Raw genomic sequence first — 21,778 nt, forward strand, 5'->3', positions numbered from 1 at the left:
TATTATCTGTACTTCCAGGATAGGAGGTAATTTCAACAAGATGTTTCAAAGCAAACATAATAAGCCCAAATTGTCAAACAGCAAAGTTCGTTAAAAACACCTGAACATATATTGCACTCATATGACTCCATATCCTCTGCCAAGATTAGACCAGATAGATAGTAATTAAAATTATGATGTTTTCCTCACCTCCAGGAATGCTTGTATTTACACAATATATTATTTAGATATGAACTGATGGAATCTGAAATAATTCTGAAAGTAAAAATCTATGTTTTTATCTTATCTCTTTTATGCACAGCCTACTTACATAATAAGTAGTCTGTCTAAACTCCCAATCCTAGAAAAATAGAAAATTCTTAATTCTGTGTTTAAATTATCTCTTCCTTTTCTTCTATCTTGTAAGTGTAAATGGAAAATTTTTAATTCTATGTTTATCTCTTCCTCTTCTGATATCTTCTAAGTGTTAGGATGAATTACAAACTAATTAGCTGAAAAGTCCAGGGATTGAATATCTGCTCCACCACTTACCAGCTGTGTTCCCCTGGGCACTTTACTAAACCTAATTAGGCCTGTTTCCTCAACTGTAAAATAGAGGCACATGACTCTCAGAATTGTTGAATAAAATAGTGTACTCAAAAAGATTGGCACTTTTTAGGTCTTAATCATTTTATCAGAATCATGTCATTTGCTTTTCAAGTTGGCAAATATTAGAATAAATAACTGAATGTAAGTTTCTGACAAATGTACCAAGCCCATATGTAATAATAGGCATTATAGTATCATGGTGGTTTTGTTTTTGTTTTGTATGTTGGTGATTCTGAGAAAGGAAAGAGCCTTACGACATTATGTGCTTGTGGGAATTTTGGAAGCCATTATGAAAAAGGCAGAACTTTAAATGAACCAAAAAGGAAGTGTAAGATTTGGGTTGGAAGAGAAGAAATCAATGATTCCTGAAATAAACTAACGATTATGGTAGGCCTTAATGGATAAGAAATTTTTGTGAACAGAGCGATACGGGAAGCATCTTAGCTGTTCAATCTTTTGTCATAATAGCATAGTTCTGTAAGGGTTGCTATGCATAAATAATTTCACTTGTTGCTATGTTCCTAAAATACACATTTTACTTCCGTTTTTCATTTCATGTGTTTTTACTTTACAGTTGCCATTTATTTACTAAAAGCCAATGTGTAAAACATCCTCTCTCTACTAAGGAAAATGTGCTCTTACAATTTGTTTATTTAGTATGCATGTAATCATATAGCCTTTATTTATGCAGCCATGGTTACACAGTATGTTTGCAAAATATATACTTATACAAGAACACTTTTGCATTATGTTCACTATAGATCCTAAAACTTATGAATAAAGAGCTTCTAAAACAATGGCACCATAATATTTATTGCAGTTATTATTGTGAAGGTACATTACATTAACAGAGTGCTGTCTACCCCAGGTCACTGCCACTCAGGTCAAGAAGACATTGTACATCTTCCTAGTCAATACAATCTCTCATACTACTTTCTATAGAGGTAAACACTATTCTGATTTCTGTCTCTGCATATTAGTTTTATCTGCTCTGAAATCTCCTATATTATTCCATATATTTAGTTTGGCACTTAGTTTCACTAGATATTGCCAGACAGTTTTCCAAAGTGGTTGTATTAATTTAAGCTCTTACCAGCAATGTATGAGAGTCTTAGTTGTTCAACTATTATAGTTTTCTTTTCGACCTTTTGAGAGCTTTTAATTCCCAACATAGTTCTTAAAGTATAAGGAGATTATGACTTTGTGAACTGAAGTAGCAATTATTTTTCATAATTGTAGTTCATGTGACATTGTTTTAAAAAAGAAGTTTGGTTCACTTTACTTTGATTAAAGTATGTGAGAAGAATAGAAGTTTGGGTATAGTCATTTCATAAGCTTAGGTGGTAATGTCATATGAAAGCTAAATACAGTTTTTAAGCTAACGATTTTACTAAATTGCAGTCAGACTTTGAGAGCTGACAATAAGAATAACCTCTCTTTCTTTTTCTCTCCCCATTTATACCATCCCATTGACTTCACCTTGATAAGTGAAACAAAAGTGTTGATGGAATAAAGAAAAATGAGAATTTATTACTTTTAAAATTGTGCAAAATTTGTCACTGAAATATGGATATCTCTGAGGTTCAAAATGGTGCATAATCCAAAAATAATTTGAAATGTATTATGTACATACATTTGGATAAGAATATAAGTGATTAAAAAATCACCGCACTAAGATTCTAAATGAAGTAGCCAAGCCAAACTCTGGTGATCATGATTCAGATGTATTAAAGCCTGATTCAAGAGCAAGTGGAAAGTGATTTCTAGTTATCTTGTCTTACTCTTTGCCCTACTTGTTTGGAAAAAATTCACCCTTCTCATTGCAGTCCAACTCTAATCAAAATCACAGTGAAGATGTCAAAGATGACCGCATGCAACCCATATGTCAACATGCTTTTTACTTTTTATAAATATACTTTTTATAAATATACAAAATATATTTTGTAATTTGTTTTTTTATCTAAGTTCAGTGAAGATACTGAATATTTTCGTTTAAATATTTCCTACTGGGTTTTATGTATAAGACATAGTTAAAATATATATAAAGTAAGGCAGATAGTTTTAGGACTTTGGGCTTGGATAATATTAATATTATTTTCAAATTTTAAGTAATTTAATAGTCCAGAACTCAGTGGCATAGAGTACCTAGTAAAATTAAGTAAAATATCAAATAGACAATTAGCTAACAAATGTAGTTCATTTTTTAATCATAACAAAATTTGTGGCAGGAGTCAAGTGATTCAAGGATTCTACTATTTCAGGGGAAGTTTCGTCCCTCCATTGTTTGCTGTCAGACTTATTTTCATGAGTTTCTCAACATGTGGATGTTTTTATAACTAGTAACTCAGCTTCATTGATGGTGTATGGTTAATAATTTTTATAGTTTTCTATGAAAAACAAAAGACAGCCAAAATCTAAGAATTCACAAAAGTATCTCAATTATCCGTTGTCTTGTATTCTTAGAAAATGACATATCTAAGGGCAGTAATTATATTTCACAGATGGTACTTATTCCACGTTGGAAACAAATGGGAAAAAAAGAAAAGAAAAAGAGTATATCAACTCATTCTCATGTACTGAACTAGGTGTTCCTAAATATTAAATGACACCCAGAAAGTATTAAATGGTTTTTGAAAACCGTGCTATATTTTTAGACTGACCAGGACCATTATATATGCTTTCATGATAGAATATGATTCATATTTCAAGATGTAAGTCTTAGGCATCATTTTTTATGTTCAGAAGTGAACAGAAGACAATACATTAAAATAAAACATTCACTTTGAAAAATCACCTTATTGTCCAAAATCATTGGAGTAAAATAGACATTTAACAGAGAGATTATATTTAAAGGGGCATTTTTTTTTTTTTGCGAGGGAGAAAGAATTCTAATCAGTACGTAGGATTCACTAAAACCTGAATCTCTTGTGATTATTACCTATGGTAGTCATATTTTTAAAAATGTGATTTATTCATATTATAGCTACATACTGGGGAAAGATGATGGTAATGGTGGCAGCAACTGTGTTTTAGACATCAAAAAAAGCAATATGACCCTATCTATAGATGAGTTAATCCAAAAGTGTTGAATCATATGAACTGAATTGAAAGAACAATTTGGAAAGAAAATAAAACAGTAAAATATGAAGGTCAAAATTCTAACCATAGTATTTACTGAGTGGTTGAGAAAGATTTTAAGAAATTTGCGCCCTCCAGTGGTTGTTTTGGAATGAATTATTATCATTATTTTGTAATTTTAAATTTTACCTGGGCTCTCCATTTTCCAGCTCCATTGTTTTTGGTAACCCAGGAAAGTTTACCTTGTCTATACCTAGGAGGAGCCTTGGGAGACCAACTCAATTTGATTACTCAGTTTTATGCTTGCAGAAAGAATAAGGCCAATAATGATAAGAGTGCCTAGTATATGATGATGAAGTTTAGGCTCAACAAGATAGGTTCACAAAAGGGCAATCATGCTTGATTTATCTGATTGCCAGACTGGAAATGAAAGAAAAGCAGTGACATAATTACCCCAGATTCCTCAGGCCTCAAATAAAATCCAGCACAGATATTTGCAAAAGTCTTCAGAATGATTGCAATGCATTTTAAAGAAGGATATCACTGCTTTAGCAAATCAAAGACAAAGGATGTTTCTGGAATCTGTGTTGCTTGCAAATGGAACAAAAGAGAGCAGGGAAAGAAAGTCACTTGGTGAAAGAAGAAAAGCAGAGGACCGAGTCAGGAAACGCTGTGGGTACCTGTTTTGTGAGCTTGGTCATATTCTTTGAGCCTCAGCTTTCTCACCTATGAAACAAAGGATGTGGACTAGGCCAAGTGGTTTCCATGAAGCCAGTGTTTGGACAGAGTCAAGGGGTAGCAGAATTGATCTCATACAAAAAAACTGTAATTTAAATATTTGTGAAAGCAAAATTAGCTAGTGATTAAAAAACTGGGCAGAAAGGTGGCTCAAGGAGAATGCAAATTTATCTTAATGAATTCAAAATACAGTGTAAAACTGATGGAGCTGATCCTTTCAAGAAGGAAAATAAAAGCAGCATATCATCTTTTTCTCAATTTCCTTCCCTATAGTCTCATTCTCCTCTCTCTGCCATCATATTTTTTTTTTTGACTTTCTGTTTCCGGTAACCATGGTGATGTTTCTTCCCAGCAACCTTCTTCACAGCTGGCCTTTTTGGTTCTCATCGAATTCTGCTCCATTCACTGGTTCAGGTTGCTAACAATGCTGGGTAAAAATTAATTTATTTATTGACATTCTTCTCCTTCCCTTTTCGCCAGGAAATAAATGCAGGGAATCATTCCACACTTAACCTCCCTACACAAGGTGCACTGTAAAGCAGGGATGTTCAACTGCTAATTTCAGTTGCTAACATGGAGGTTATACAGATGATGCCAAAGATTGAATTCTCTGCCTGGGCCCTCAGGGACTGAGAGTCCCAGGACCAAGCTGGTTGCCACCTTCTTTTGCTTTTGTATGTAAATAGAATGAAATAGATTGCCCCCAGACATCACATATTGGCTCTGGTTTTCTAATTCTCTTTGCGGCTTTTTTTTTTTCCTTTTTCTCTTGTGAGGAAAACATGGCCAAGGGAATAATTATAACGGTTAAAAGGATATTGAATTTTCTGTAGGAAAATATACGTAAATATATGCATTTCTTTAATGAGCACAGTGATTTTGGAATATAAATAAGCTATATACGATAGTTTAAAAATATTGTAATTATCTGCCAATGACAAAACATCAAAAAATCTCTGATGTCCTTAATGCAGATAATAAAATTTCCCATAAACTAGTACTTAGTTACGTCCAGTTTGTGTAGCTTAACTTGTTTGTAATCCTATATGGCTGAAAACTGTTTCTCTGTTTAAGCTCTGCGCGCGCGCGCGTGCGTGTGTGTGTGTGTGTGTGTGTGTGTGTGTCTGGCATTAACACAAAGGAGACCAGATGATGACATTCATAGGCTGATAGACTCGACTCCTGGGGACACACTTGGATGGAGGCAATTAAAATGCCTGTCAGGCATTTGGTACCAGAAGCCCCTATGGCAAACCGCTAAAACGTAAGTGAGGGCAGCATCCTATTGTCAGTGAATGATGGCGGAGCTGAGTGGCTTGTCATCATTCTGGAAAATTCTGAGGCTAGTGAGCTCTTTCCCTCTCTCCCACTCGCCTTATTTTCCTGTTCGCCACTGCGGGGACTTTTTCTAATTTGCAGCTTCCCTTTCCCCGGCACACACAGACACGAGCTGGTGGCTTGCAGACTGCGTCTGTCTAGAGCTAGAGAGCCAGAGAGCCAGCCTGTGGGGATAATGCTCCCGGAGAAGGATTCTGCAGCAGTTCTCAAAGGCTAGACTTGAGTGGTGTTGCTGCATATGTGCTGGTAATGGTTCGGGGCTTTTAATTTTATTTTGTTTCATTTTTAATCCGTTATTCAAAGGATGTGCTTTATGTAATCTCAGAGTAAAAATGTTTTAAAATTTATTTTTGAGCTTCCTAAATATTCAAGTACTGCATTTTTTTGTACTACAGATCTCCATGCATAGATTTATCATTTGAATATAAAAAATGCATTTGCTTAATGGTGAGTTATAATTTTTGATATTTAGTTAACAAATTCATATATATATATATATATATATGTATATATTCTTTTGTTTTGTTTCGGTAGATTCTTCAGCTTGTTGTCCCTAACCGAGGAAGCATTGATTGGGAACTACTCATTCAGAAAATTAAAAGGTACCACATGGTTTGTTTGGATCTTTTAATGAGGGAAAATCTGGGGAGAATTGGAATATTTTCTTTAAATTAATTTTTCTACAATTGGTCTTTTATCCTTAAGCTTAAGTTGATCATTGTCTATTGCATATACCATTTTCTATGCAGATACTTCCATTATCTAAGGTTGTTTTGATTAGACAATGACTAAAGAATTGTGTCTTTTGCCTATGTTGCAAGTTATTAACAAATATCAACATGTTTAGCTTATTTGGAGATTTTATAACAGTTTTTTTTTAAGTCCAAAATTCTCCATCTAAATGAAAATTCATTAATTTGAATTTAAGAGAAATATGCTAAGTAATGATTTTATCTGAACAAATCCTGCTGATGAGTGATTTATTAAAATGGTTAAATGAAATGGCTTGCCCTTCCCAGGTAGAGTGGGTGCTAGAGACGAAAGCCCAGGAATGACTCAGTATTGTTGGCTTTACGAATAAAATATTGTAACTTCTTTATTGATGTTTTAGTTTTTAACAAGGGATATATTTAAAAGCTGAGGTTGTTAGTTTTTAAAAGAACTTATTTTACATATGCTTTATTTGAAATTGACGGCATAAGAAAGCAATCCTTCATCTTGCCATGAATGCACTTGAATCCATTTGATCTGGGCCTCATGCCTTACATGAAAAATATTAATTTTGAAATTCAGCATCAGGATATATATTGATTTCAGATGGCAATTATGGATATTACCTTTTCCTTAAGACCGTCTTTGATGTTAACACCTATTCAAGTCAATAAAACCTATATTTGTAATTTGCCTTTAAAAAATGGAAGACATTTTCTGCCTTACTGGGAAGATCAGTAATATCTTTTAAGCCTTTCCTTGGGATCAATGTATAATATTTCCTCTCAAGACTGTCAGTTCAAAGCATTTTCTGTAATAAGTTTAGTTTTAAAAATTATATGCCTGAAAATAGTTAATGTTCAACTACTGACCCTGAAATATTATGTGAGTGTATACCTGTGAATGTGAATATTTATAGCAGGTGAAGGAGAGTAATACATTGTCCTTTGTTAATATTCTCTGCAATGTGTAATCACGAGAACCTTAATTTATTCATTTCACAAGCACTTCTTAAGAGCCTTGCTGCTGTGGGTAGTTACTGTGGGAGAGAGGGAAGGGGTAGATGACATTGTCCTCAGCCTTCTAGAGTGTAGGCAGCGTCACATAAAGATTTTCGAACAGGAAAATGAATGCGTTAAAATAAATCAGTGTGTTCTAAGACAGGAAATTGCATTATTTCAGACTGTGAACAAAAGCTAATACTAGTCTTGGAGACACATAAAATTATATTGCACTTCTTCCTCAGAAATTACTCAGTGGAATTATGTATGAAATCCTCCAAACAGGATTATTTCTCCTGGATATTGTTAAACCCTTGAGACCATTCTCTCTTTTTATATTTCATTCAAAGTAAGTGAAAATATTTATGTTTGGTGGAAAAAAAAATCTATTCAGTATTTTTCCATCTAATTAAATCTGGAGAGCATATATTTCACATGAAGATCTATTTTCTAATCTTCATTTTCATTCAGCAACTCATTATATTAATTTTGAACTTTAGGGTATGTGTATGAATTGGAAAAAGGGGAAATTATTTAACTACTAAAAAATGACTTCAATGCATTGTCAATAGGAACTAATAAGTTCTGTTATGATTTGTTTCGATATTGGAGAAGGGGCATACAACCTCACTAACAGGCCTCTGGCATCTAAATTTTGTAGGACCTGTTAAAAATTCATCTAGTGGTAGACTGACAAAGTACGTATAATAAAAAAGGAGTTTATTAAAAGAGTAGATTGGTGGTCAAATCAGAACACAATTTGACTATTGGAGTCTAAGAAAATCAGGGCCCTATATCATGGTTTTTCTAGTCAATATTGTGATGAGTTAATTACTTTACTGATTTCACTCATATTTTTTTTTCACTTATGTTTTTAACATGTAGCATAGTGCCTGGGTCACAGTAGGAAATCAATAAGTGTTTATTTAATTTGTCAGCATTTTCCCCCATTACTTTTTTGTTCTTGCCTTTCATAAGATTATACACTGTGAAACAGACATCTGGCCATTTTTTTTTTTAGTTACCCAAAATATTCATTACATGTTTCTAAAAAATAATAATTAGATTATTAATACTGGATAGAAAAGTGACAAATCATGCATAGAAATTTTTTTAGGCTGTATGGAAAAGGGTTTTTCTGGTTTTAGATTAAAATGTGAAGAATTCTTCAAATGTCCCCGTTCACGTTCATCAGCTGGGGGAAATAAGCCAAACTGCAGCCTGAGCTTTGCTTATGGACGCTTCCTAAATACTACTCCCAGGCTTGACATTGTTTATTGCTTTTCATGTCTTTGGCCAAGATTTTGCTGCAGCAAAGGGGAGGAGGCCTTTTGCCCCATCCCTTCTCTATACATGTAATATGAGAAATGATGTCATACTTACTAGTCCATAATGAGCAACAAAGCATATAAGGATAGATGGATGGATGGATGAATAGATAGATAGATAGATAGATAGACAGATGGATAGATAGAATCTTTTCTATATATTTAAGGAATCTATCAAGAAACTTTTAGAATCATATGGCTTTAGAGAATGCTATTCTTTCTTGCTGTCATTTATTTTCATTAATAAAAATAAATTTTTTTATTATTAACTGTGTGCCAGACAATATCCTAAATTCTTAACATATATTATCCCCTTTAGCTCTCCCTATAATCCTGGGAGATAGGTAGGGTCTCCATTTTATTTAAGTGAATTGAGAGTACAGTTGGACAAACTCAAGCCTGGCCCCCAAGTCCTGCATATTAAACACTAAATTTTACCACATTTTTTTATAGCAGATTTTTGGTACCTAGTCATTGTCTTAATGTTCCATGCAATAAGGTTAAAACAGTATACTTGTAAATATCTTGATTTATCTGCAACTATAAATCAAAATATCCATATCTATCTGCCTGTCTGTCTATCTATCTATCTATCTGTCTGTCTGTCATCTACATATGGTAGAAGTGAATATGTCTTCAAATACTTAACTAATATTCAATCTGTATTGTATTTTAATTTTTTATATATTTTAAATTTAACTTGAAGAAGTTTATTCTTTAAGGATGAATGTCAAAGATAAATTAGGAAGTTTTAAAATAAATTCATTCATAAAGCATTTTCCATGTCATTATAGTGACGTGTTATTTTGAATTGCATAATCTATATAAGAAAATTAGCCAGAGAATCCAAGTGCTAAATAGCATAACTGATGTCATAACTTGCAAGGTTTTGGGTTTTTTTTTTTTTTTTCCTTTTTAAAATGAAATAATGGCATAAGAATGTTCAAATGGCCAAAATAAATCAACAAGCAGGCAACAGGGCCATGGACAAAGTAAAGCTACCAATTCAACCTCAAGGGTAACTAAGTCAGAAAAATCACTGAAGCTACTAACAATTACACAAATATGTATTAAGATTCTCTACTTGCAAGTATTACAGGAGAACACTTCCGGATCTCAGTTGGAGTCAGCAAAATAAGATGAGGAAGTAGTACCAAGGCATATTGGTACCATAATAAAGACATAAATAATTTTTTTTTCAGATTTTATTTTAGGGAGTACATGCAGGTTTGTTACCTGGGTATATTGTGTGATACTGAGGTTTGGGGTATGAATGATCCTGTCACTCAGGTACTGAGTGTAGTACTCAATAGTTCATTTTCAACTCTTCTGTCTTCCTTCCTTCTGCCCTTTAGCAGTCCCCAGTGTCTATTGTTACCATCTTTATGTCCACAAGTGCCCAATGTTTAGCTCCCACTTATAAATGAGAACATGCGGTATTTGGTTTTCTGTTCCTGCCTTAATTTGCTTAGGATAATGGGTCCAGCTGCATCCACGTTGCTGCAAAGGACATGATTTAATTCTTTTTATGACTGTGTAGTATTCCATGGTGTATATGTACCATATTAAGGATAATTTATTAAGGAACGTCATTACAGGGCATTCTAATCATTGGAATAGGATTCAACAGGATATACTTCATAGATCATGTGTGTTTTGAGGCAGAACTTAGGGATGAATAGAAGTATTCAACGGGGAGACAACGTATGGAGGAGCTGCAGAAAGAACAAACATTAGCAAAGGAATCCAAGGAAGTGAACATGCTTGGAAAGCACAGACTGATCTCATTTATATTCTAGATATAAAGCAGAAAAACAGGACTCTTAGAATATAAAGTGGCATCATATTAAATGGCTAATATTCATTGTTTTTGAAACAAAATTTAATTTCATTCAGTTCAACTTAATACATTGGAAGAGGACTTTAAATACCAGTCGAGGAGGTTTGTTTCTTATTCAGTGGGAAGCTATTGAATACTTTGAACAGAAAACTACTATGACCAAACTGTGTTTTCAGATGATTTATTTTATAGTTCTGTGCAAGCTAAGTCAGAATTGTGTGTGACAGCATGTTGAAGAAAGCATCACTTCAGAAGCTGTCATAGGATAATCCTAGGGGAAAACAAAAGTCCAAAGAACATATTGACGGTGGGCATGAAAAAGAGGTCATGATAATGAAAGATGCTTCTGAGCTCAAGTTCATATACAGAGTAGAACAACTGCTTGATTGGTAGGAGGAATAAACAGCAGAAGGACTCAAAGGTGTCTCTGACGTTTGAATTTGATAACTGGAAAAAGTAAAGGGAGAAAGTAGCTGAGAGCTATGCAAGGAAAAATCCTTCTTTTATTTGTATTGTATCTCTAGTCGCTAGCAGAATGCCTAGTACATAGTAGACAGCCAATAAATGCTAAATGAATGAGAGCGTGAATAAAAAATGAAAAGGTATGTTTAGGACATGAGGCTGGGTATGTGGGTGGACTGGGCTCGTAGATTGCAGAACATGCAGATCCAAAGCTGAGAAGGGAAGTTAGGGAGGGAGGCCGTGGGTGACATTAACAAGAAGAAGAGGACCAGCGGGAATCTCTTGGCAGCACCTGCATTTAAGACGCAAAATAAGGGACAGGAATTAACAAAGTTGAATGAAAAATTTTTAAAAAAAAAAAAGCAAAGAAAGAAGAGAACAGGGAAGGTTATAGAAAACAAAGTTAAAACTCAAATTTTCCAGAAAAACTGAAGAATGAGAATTTTAAAAATGCTTCTGGGTTTATTATTTATTTCAATAATTATTTTGTTATAAAAACAATAAATCCACATTTTGTAAAATTTGTAAAATTTAGAAGAGTATGAGGAAGGAAATAATAGTCACCCATTATTATACAATCCAGAGAGTAATGTTAACAATTTTAAAACATTTTGATGTTTTTTATCCGATTGCTTTTAAAATTTCATAATCAAAACTATAAGGATAGAATTTTGAATTCTGCCTTCTTTCTTTCAGCAGTGTCTTAAACATTTCTCACAACATTTTGCCACCTGCATAATGTTGTCTCATCTAAAGACTGGACATTTTTTTATTCCCTACTGTTTCCCATTTTTCACTGTGATAATGCTGCAGTGGAATAGCTTGTACATTGCACTTACACAATATTTTAAACGATTTCCAATGACTAGATACTTACAACAAAATCACTGTATTCTCTTTTGTCAAATTCCTGGACAGATAAAATTTGGTGGCTTCAAAATGAGCCTCAGCTTTTCCTCCAAGGAGAATTTGAGATCACATTAGCACCTGCCATGTGCCAGCATCTGTGAAAGGCACTTTAATTATCATAGTATCTCTGATGTCTTTTCTGTCATGCCCACTTCACCAGTGAAGGGACAGAGACTCAGAATGTCACACGTTTTGTGACTCTAAACCATCAAATTGTGGAGACAGAAACATCTTGAGAAATGAAGGAGTAAATAAAGATATGAAAACAATAGGAAAATACACTTAAGAAGTCCAGACTCAAAGAAAAGAGACAAAATATGAAAAGCAAGAAGGTGGTGACTTCAGTGGGCTTTTGCTGCTTATTAACGTGGAAAATCACAAGCCAATGGCAGGGGCAAATAGAGCGAGGTGCTACAAGTGTAATCAGAAAAAGGACAAATTTAAAGGAAAGGGGATAAAGAATGTAGACAAGTATTTGGGTTTGGCATGTAAAATGTTGCTTCCTTATAAATAAGAGCAAGGGAAAAGAGGGTGAGACTTCTCAAGTGGTAAAGAAAAAATATGGGAAACCTTGCACATCCCATCTGTTCTTTATCCTAGACTGAAGGATATTCATTCAATGAATGTTAATTGAGTACCCAATTCTATTCCCTTTTCCTTGCCTCATGGAACTTTCCCTTCTAGAGAGTGGAAATAATCAGTGAGCTAACAAAATTAAAATTACTCAGGCAGCTGTACAGAGAATGAATTATAAATGGATAAGAGTAGATGCTAAGAGATTTGCATCTTAAACTTTAAAGCAGAGATGAGACAATTGGAGATCTTACTAAAATGCAGACTCAGAGTCAGTAGGTCTAAAGAGGGGCCTGAGAGTCTGTATTTTGACAAGCTCCCAGGTAATGATGCTGCTCGTCCATGGAAACCATGCTTTGATTAGTAAAAGGCTAGAAGGCAAATGTCCAGGCAAGAAAAATAAGAAATGACTGGAGAAGTGGTTGTTAGTAAGTCTGAAGTGAGCTCTCCTTTTGCAGCGACATAGCATACTTTTAAACCTCTTTGATGCAAAGAGTGAATTGCCTCTCTACTGAGTTTTAAAATTCCAGCCAGTTATTTTATGAAAAATCCATTAAATCAACCCTAATGAGCTACTGACATTTTATTCTTTCTGCCCATTCTTAATATTTATTATGCCATATAATAAATTTCTGTGGCTTGGGTTTGGGGATGTGTCCGTTTCTTAACTCCAGTTCTATTTCCTGCCTCATGACTTCTTTGGACTTCAGTGTCCTGTCTGCCTGGATTTTCAGCACAGTAGTGAGCTGCTGAATTCTCTGGCCCCTTAGCTCTTGACACCTATGACACTCTTCTGTGGGAAGCTTCTGAGTCTCCACATTCCATCTTCTTGCCGCGCACTTCTACTAAAAGCCCTGGGTGACTCCTACTTAAAGCCATAGGGGACTAGAAGATAGTCACTGACTTCGGGAAAGCATTTTTTTCCATTAAAATAATTTCTTTTTGGTGGACTGTTTTGGTTTTTGACAGAACTCTACAGAAGGATGCATCTGTGTGTAGACAATCAGAGTGTTCAGAGGGACCAAGTATTCATAAGAAGCCTTGACAGACTGTCAGGAGAAATGTTACCTTTCTGCCTTCAGTGCTAGACTGTAATTCTAGTTATCCCTTTTAGCTGTGGCAAGTTGGAAGCACTGACCTATTTGATTTTCCTCACATCACTCATTGTAACTATAAAATATCTAAGAAAAAAATCAAATAAATATACCATATTCATCCTTCAAGGCAGAATAGCTCAAGTGCATGTTAAATACCTGTGGTATTCTCATCCTTATTAGCATTTATCCTTTGCTTAAGGAGCCAGTTCTCTCTCTAGACTATGCCATGACCAGGTCTCTGAACCTTTTTATCATTTTGTAATTTGGTGTATATTTAAACAGCCAAATAGGCATGAACAATGTCCTTAGAAACTAGAAATTTAAAATTGCAGTGAAGTATCAAATTAGTTTCTATGTGATAAGAAGTCATGTTAAGTTGATAATCACATTTCTTCAAGAACACTAGGCAATGTCCTTGAGGAGACAAACCATGTTAACAGGCACCTTTGTACTTATATGTTATCTCTATAGAAAATACTGTAGATGCACATGCCAGGTTGAAGCTAAGAAAATAAGTGTTGTACATGGGTGTGTGTATGTGTCAGTCTACTCTTTCTATAATGGACAGCACTGATCTTCTTTGCATAATTAAGCTGGAATTGACTATGCAATTTGCAAAATTAGAATACCATACCCATGCATTCAATTGTTGAAAGACTCTTGGGGTAGCACAGAATCATCTCTTGTCTTCCAAGATTGTCTCTCTCAAAAATAGAAGTCTGAATAAGTATTCGTTTCTTTTTTTTTTTTTTTTTGCGGGTTCCATTTGGGATTGCATCAGATGGTTTGCAATCCCAGATTCTCTCTTGGTGTTAATGACTACATTATGACCATTTTAAAAAGCCAGATGTCCACCTCTGGCAATTGTTAAGGAAAAGATATTCCATCGAACACATTATAACCAAAATATATTTCTTCATCATGTGTAGGAACTTAAGAAATGATGTTTCTTTTTGGGAAGATCTTACATTTTATTTCCAAGGTGAACAATGGTTCTACCTAGTTTTCTTTATAAATAATTTATTGCTTATTATAAGATTTTTCTCATGGTAAGATTTCATGTTAACATATACAGAATAAGGCGAAGCATGCAGGTGTTAAGGATTCTTCTCACATAGTGCCCAAGAGCCACTAATTAACATAATTTTGAACATAACTTCAGGAGAATTTGTGATATTTCAGAATCTTAAAAAAAAACCTAAGTAGACTGCCTATGCTTTAAATAGTGGGAGCAGAAATTGCTAAAATGACGGACTTTCCAATATGACATTTGAGAAATATGAGATCTAACAATCAAAACATTTAAAAAATCATACTTGTGAGCCTGAGAAATTCATGTAATTCTGGCTGTACTTTTCCTCTGCAGGAAAGCGGATAATCCAAGAGATAAAAGAGAAATAATAAATGTAATGTATTACATTAAGCACGCAATATGTGCATGCTTCATGGAATAAGCTCCCTATGTTATGTTCACAAACACAACCACACTGTGAATGATAACATTGTTGGAATAATTCAACCAGTTAAGAAGCTGCATTTAAATTTTAAGAACAACAAAAATAACCACTTCTGTACCACTTTTAAGTAATATGAAACATTTTCTAATATGTGGTGTCTCAAACCTCCAACAATCTTTGGAATGGGAAAGGCAGACCTTATTATATTTGCTATAAAAGAAAATATGGAAGTTTGAAGAATGCAAGTGATCTACCCAAGTCACTCCACTAGAAATGGTATATCTGGGACACATATCCTTGTTCTGACTGCAAAGCGTTTACTTCCTACTACTATGAAGTTAAAGCAGATAAATGAGTGTATTGCCCTAAATCTATAATATTTTAATAATGCCCTGACTTGATTGCTAAAATAAAGAACCTGTCTAAGGCAGTGGTGACCTCTACTAAGTGGATTGCCCTGGTACCTCAAAAGACTTCTGCCCTTCCAAGTCTTGGATTAGTGTGGCGTGGGTTTATGTAAATACTAGTAAAAATAACACAGTCTTTGCTGAAATGGTTTAAAACTTTTCAACATTAAAAGCAGATAAGGCTAAATATATCACAGAAAATGAAATAATACAATATTATTGATTTAAAATACATTGTTCAGTTTTGAGTTCCACAGAATTTTAAGTGAATGGTAAATAACTCAGTAAGAATCCAGAATAGCAAAGAAAATTATTAAAGTTTCAAAAGATCACATCGATGGAGAAACATTTTAAAACAAAGGCATTGTGATTTGTCCATTTTTAGGATAATTAAAAAAGCTTATAAAAAGAAACTTTGAATTGGATCTCAGTTCTAGTCGCAGATATAGACATGGAAGGGGAACATATGTAAGGAAAACGATGACCTCAGGGGCTGCTGAGTTAGGATCAAGGTGGAGGTTAGGTGTCCTGAGGCAGACACCCATGGGAATGGGTCCGCTGAGCCTATTCTGTTTAGCGGCCCACCTCTTCCACAGTTCCTTCCCACCACCCCATCCATGCTCTCATTAGCATACCAGGGCTACTTAATTGTGTTTATCTGGTCTCCCTTTCCCAAACACCATCACTACCCTAATCTTCGAGACAAACTAGAACACCCTTTTTTTATTGCTGTTATTTTTTTCTCTCTCTCTCCTTAGTGGCTTTCATTTGCTATCTCAAACAGTGCTGGCTAATAAATACAGTAGCCACTAGCCACATGTAGCTATTTAAATTCAAATTAATAAAAAATTTTAGAAATTGAAAGTTGACTTCCTTAGTCGAACTAACCACATTTAAAGTGCTTATAGCCGCATTCATTTTATAGAACATTATATATTATATTACATTTCCATCATCACAGTAGGTTTGATTGAAGAGTGCTGCTCTGGGGCTTAACCAGAACCTTCAACCAAGCATCCAAGGCCTAGGCTGACTCTCCTCCTCACCCACCATCCTTAGCACACAGCCTCCACTCCACCTGCTACTGTCCTCCTCTTCATGGTCATTATTACAATTAGAGTTAAAATAGTAATGACTCCTGTTTATTTAATGCATATTATATGCCAAGTACATACATTTATTATATGCCAAGTACATACATCTTTTGCTAGATTATGAAAAAAAAAAAAAGCTTCATAAGACAGGATTTTTCAAGCTTAATTTCTCAGAAGAGGAAAATGAGGTTTAGTAGGGTTACGTCTATTTTCCAAAGACAAAGAACTAATTGTTTGTGAAGCCTGAAATAAAACTCAGCCTGTCTGACCCTAAAGCCAAGGCTTTTCCCCTAACCTGTGGCCTTCTCTGCCAGGAGTCATTTGGAAATGTCTGGAGACATTTTTTATTGTCACAACTAGAGCAAGAGCTACTGACATCTAATAAGTAGAGGTGGCCAGAGATGCTGCTAAATCTCCTACAATGAACAGCTTTCTGCAATAAAGAGTTATCTGGATCAAAATGTCAATAATGCCAAAGTTGTTCATTTTCTATCTCCTTCCGCAAGAATTTAAAGTCAAAAAAAAAAAAAAAAAAAAAAGAGGACTTTTGTTTCCCTACTGCTATTTTCCTACTGCCTTAAACAGTACTTATCATAGAGTAGGTATATAGTATACTTGAATGAGAGGTGAATTTATATTTATCATTTTTAAGTTAAAGTAATATCTACTCGTGGTAAACAAATAAAAATTTAAAAACAAGCCAAACAAGAGGACCAAACGAAAATGAAAGTTTTCCTCCATGTTCCCGTCCCCAAATCTCCCGTTTCCCAGTGAAAACTGTTTTCATAACTGCTGTTCCCCAAGAGTTCTTCTGATTACCATTTTAGTTGTAAATAGTACACTTCCGTTTCTTAACCTTTGACAGTATCTATTGACTTACTACAATAAAAAGTGAGAAATTTAGCACACTAATACTTTCTCCCTCTCCCTTGTGTTAGATTATTATAATTTTTATATTGTCAAGGTTTATTTTTATTATGAGTGTATTCTGTTCTCTATAATTAATTAATATTTTGTTTATGTTGATTCAAAAAATAATATTTTTTCCTGTTGAATCAAACACTAATCAGAACCGCTGAAAAGTAAAGGTGATCTTGTGTCTTTCCAACTCCTCCTTTTCAAGTGACTATATCCTAATGTTGAGATCCAGAGACTTTAATGCCTTTTCAACCTAATTTCTTTCTTCTAAGCCGGGCTCAGCACACTTTTTCTTTAAAGGGGTAGATAGTAAATATTCTTGGCTTTCAGGGTCATCTAATCACCATCACAGCAACTTACAGAGTTTCTGTTGTAGCTACAATGAACTCTGTCATTGTAGCACAAAAGAAACCATAGATAATAAGTAAATGAATAGGCACGGCTGTTTTTCAATAAAACGTTATTTACAAAAAGCAGATGGTGGCTGTATTTGGTCCACAAGCCATGGCTTACTTACCCTCATTCTAGACTAAATTCCTCTTTCCTAGTGTCTTCTATTTCATGTTGTCTTTTATTGTATTTCTTTTTGGTTTGACTAGAGTTTCTTCTGAAGGCATTTATTTGTATGCAGCTGGTCACTGATAAATCTGAGTCTTTTCAAGTACAAGACTTTACAAGTACTATCTTCATATAGTGCTTATACTATATGTACTTATACTATATATACTATATGTACTTATACTTGTACATATGTATTTATATCATATGTATCTGCATATAGTACTTATACTTGATTGATAATGTGATCAGCTATGCAGTTTTGCTCCATTACATTTTAGCATCCAGTGTTATTGATATGAAGTCTGAAATAAGTCAGGTTCTCATTCTTCTGTGAAAAACTTTGATGGTTTTCTTTTTAGTAGGCTTTAGGAGTTTTGTGTGATTTGAAAATGATGTGTCTAGATGAAGGTCTTTATCATTTAACCTATTTGGCAATCAGACTATTTTTAATGATTTTTCTTTAATTCAGAGGAACTGTGGTTTACTTTTCTTTGATTTTTCATGTTATTCCTGCCTCTGTTCTGTGATTAGGGGATTTCTAATGATAAATATGTAACCTCGGATGTTCATTTTTAAAGTATGTAACATTCTTTCAAATCTCTCTGAGAAAGATACTTGTAAGTTCTCTTTCCTGAATCACCTCTGTTTCCTCAAGAATGATTTAAAAAAATGTATTGTTATTGTTCGTGCTACTTATTTTTCTCAAAAGTCTTGATTTTGAGGTTTTTATTCTATTAATTTTTATGTTTTAATTTTCCAAAAACATGAATGAAGAACTAGTTGAGGATCATAGGTTGCTGTTGTTAAGTCTCCTCTGCAGTTATGTAGCTCTGTATTCCCATTAACTATGAAGGCTAACGGTTCTAGGTAGGAAGGCAGAATCTGTTAAGATGCAGGTATCAGTGGGGCATGTTGGCTCTCACCTGTAATCTCAGTGCTTTGGGAGGCCGAGGCAGTAGGATCACTAGAAGCCAGGAGTTCAAGACCAGCCTGGGCACCACAGCAAGACACTGTCTTTACAAAATATATATACAAATATATATATATATGATATATATATATATATATATATACACACACACATACACACACATAAATGATATACATATATATATATATACATTTCAAAATTACACACATGCACACACACACAAACACGAATTAGCTGGATGTGATAGCTCTCACATATAGTCCCAGCTACTTGACAGGATGATGCAAGAGGATCACTGGATCCAGGAGTTCAAGGCTGTAGTAAGCTATGATTGTGTCACTGCACTCCAGCCTCCGTGATAGACCAAAAAAAAAAAAAAAAAAAAAAAAAGGAAGGCATTCCAGAAGGAGTATGGAGATAGAACTGGCAAGCTGGCAATGAGCAGGTTAAGATCTTCACAAATCCACCATATGTTTTAGTTCTACCTGGATTTATCTGTATTAGATCAGGTTCCAAAACTGATCAAATGCTTTCACTAAAGACTGCTGCTTATTTTGAAGACAAAATCTTCAAGAGTCAAAATGTAGTACCAAGGGAGAAGAAGTAGGGTCTTAATTGTTCTGAATAAGTTTCTTAATGAATTGCCATGATGTTGCCCCCACAGTCCTCTAAGACTCTGTATTTGATTACTAGCTAGTTGGGAAAATTCCTTTCCTGGGCCTTTATTTTCTGATAAATAACGATAAGATCTAATTCTCAGTGTTGAGATGGATCGTACAAGTACAGATTGTAAGATGTAGAATGTAATGCCAACTATCTTTATATATGACTTTCTCATGGATGAAGAGTAACAAATAAATGAAAACCTTGAGATTATCTAGTAACAGGTAAACACCTTCCCTCCTGAATAGAAATTACAAGGTGATCCCAAGGAGAGGTAAAAAGTAAAACTTCTTCTACAGTTCAAAAGAACCAGAAATTATATGGTGGTAGCAGTATTAAAATAAGCAATTACACATGGATATATTTTTCACCTCACAGAAAGACAAAGTTGAAAGCAGATCAAGAATGTAGTTGATAGACTCTCAGTTAAGTAAAAATAAATGCGAAATTTAGGTTTGGCATAGAATATATGACTTAATGTGTGTGATCCTTTTCTTGGCAATATTAAGAAGTATGAATATTTATATTAAAATGAGTATAGTATAGTGGTGCTAATTAGCTGCCATAAAACTATTACTGATTTTATCTGGCTTCAGTTAACTGAAAGTTTCTGCTTTCTCAGTGAGATTAGGACATGAAGCACCCAGCAAAAGGAGAATAAAGAAAATAAGAATTACAGTAAAGTGGCTTCATTGTAAAAATCGAAGAGGAAATTAAACACAGAGAGAAAGTTAAGGGTCACAGTGGCCTTTTACTTCAATTACTAGAAACCATTTGTGGCTATGATAAAAGGAGTATTTTTCCTAAATTATTAAAACACAGCATCTCTATTGATAGCTTTTATTCTTAGAAATAAACTGAAAACACATCAAAGAGACAAAGCATACCATGTGAATGTATGCAGAGTGATACACATACAATTAGATATTTGACTGCTATTCATTCTTATTTTTGCATGCAATTAGTACATTCTAACATTGAATATTTGCAGAGGATAAGTTACCAGCCCTCATTAAACATCAGTAGATCTAGTGGCATAACATACTTTAAATTCAAGGCCTTATGCAAAGGAATGTGAATAAAATGCAGTTTTTGGCTTTTTATGGCCACTATTAAAAGTAAAGGAAATGAAACCATAAACAACTATTCTCAAATATTGGCATAGCTGAAGCTGCTTTGTTGCAGTAGAAAAGCATATTCATTGATAGTGAAGCTCTGTGTAACCTACCAAGCCCACCTGGATGGTAATTGAAATTTAAAAATGTACTTGGAGACTTAGGTAAAACGTGAAATGCTAATTCAAAGAGAATTCATTTTGTTGTGTTTTAATATTCTGTTGTTGCAAAAAGCTGGCACAATTTATAAATTATTTTTCTAACTCATACCTAAGGTATTAGCCAATAATTAATGTGGTATAGATTACTTTTGTCCCCAATACCCATTCTCTCTTTATTCCTCAGTAAAAATAGGATCACTGCTTTTGGGAAATTCATGGGTACTTGGCCATTCAGGAGAAGATTCAGAATTTCAGCCTCCTTTGTAACTAGGTGTGACCATATGACTAGGTTCTGGACAGTAAGCTATGAAAAGAAGTTTTGTGTGAAATGTATACCAACTACTTAAACGGAGTGAGTGTGCTGTTCATCATTTCTTCCTCCTTTCTTCTGGTGGGAATTCAGACTCAGTGGCTGGAGCTTCAGCAGCCATTTTCAGTATGAGATAATCTTACATAATATTTCTATTTTGTTTAAGCCACTGTTAATTGGAGTTTTTCCATTACTTACAGCTAAACCTAATTATCTGTTTGACAATTTTGTAATTTTATATCGATTTTCAAAGATTCCAAACCATCATTTCATCAAGTGTCATTATTCTGTATATAAATCACTTTTATGTTAAAATTCTTACAAAAAGTATAACAGTCCAGGCCGGGTGCGGTGGCTCAAGCCTGTAATCCCAGCACTTTGGGAGGCCGAGGCGGGTGGATCACAAGGTCAAGAGATCGAGACCATCCTGGTCAACATGGTGAAACCCCGTCTCTACTAAAAATACAAAAAATTAGCTGGGCATGGTGGCGCGTGCCT

At 34.3% G+C, this 21,778-nt stretch overlaps 1 protein-coding gene across 27 annotated transcripts in view; it reads left to right on the forward strand.

Moving 5' to 3' along the window:
* The window catches only part of MAP2 (microtubule associated protein 2), a 303,522-nt gene that overhangs the window by 148,597 nt on the left and 133,147 nt on the right, over positions 1-21,778 (forward strand). For 10 of the 27 annotated variants that reach the window (XM_037745067.1, XM_037745075.1, XM_037745076.1 and 7 more), the window contains exons 1-2: positions 5,681-5,988; positions 6,277-6,344. The gene's annotated coding sequence lies outside the window, so the exon portion shown is untranslated. Of the gene's footprint in view, positions 1-5,679; positions 5,989-6,276; positions 6,345-21,778 lie in introns of those variants that run through there. The other 17 variants (XM_037745077.1, XM_037745081.1, XM_037745078.1 and 14 more) reach the window with 8 other exon arrangements.

Source organism: Cebus imitator, unplaced genomic scaffold, assembly GCF_001604975.1.
Source record: "Cebus imitator isolate Cc_AM_T3 unplaced genomic scaffold, Cebus_imitator-1.0 Scaffold191, whole genome shotgun sequence".
Taxonomy (NCBI): domain Eukaryota; kingdom Metazoa; phylum Chordata; class Mammalia; order Primates; family Cebidae; genus Cebus; species Cebus imitator.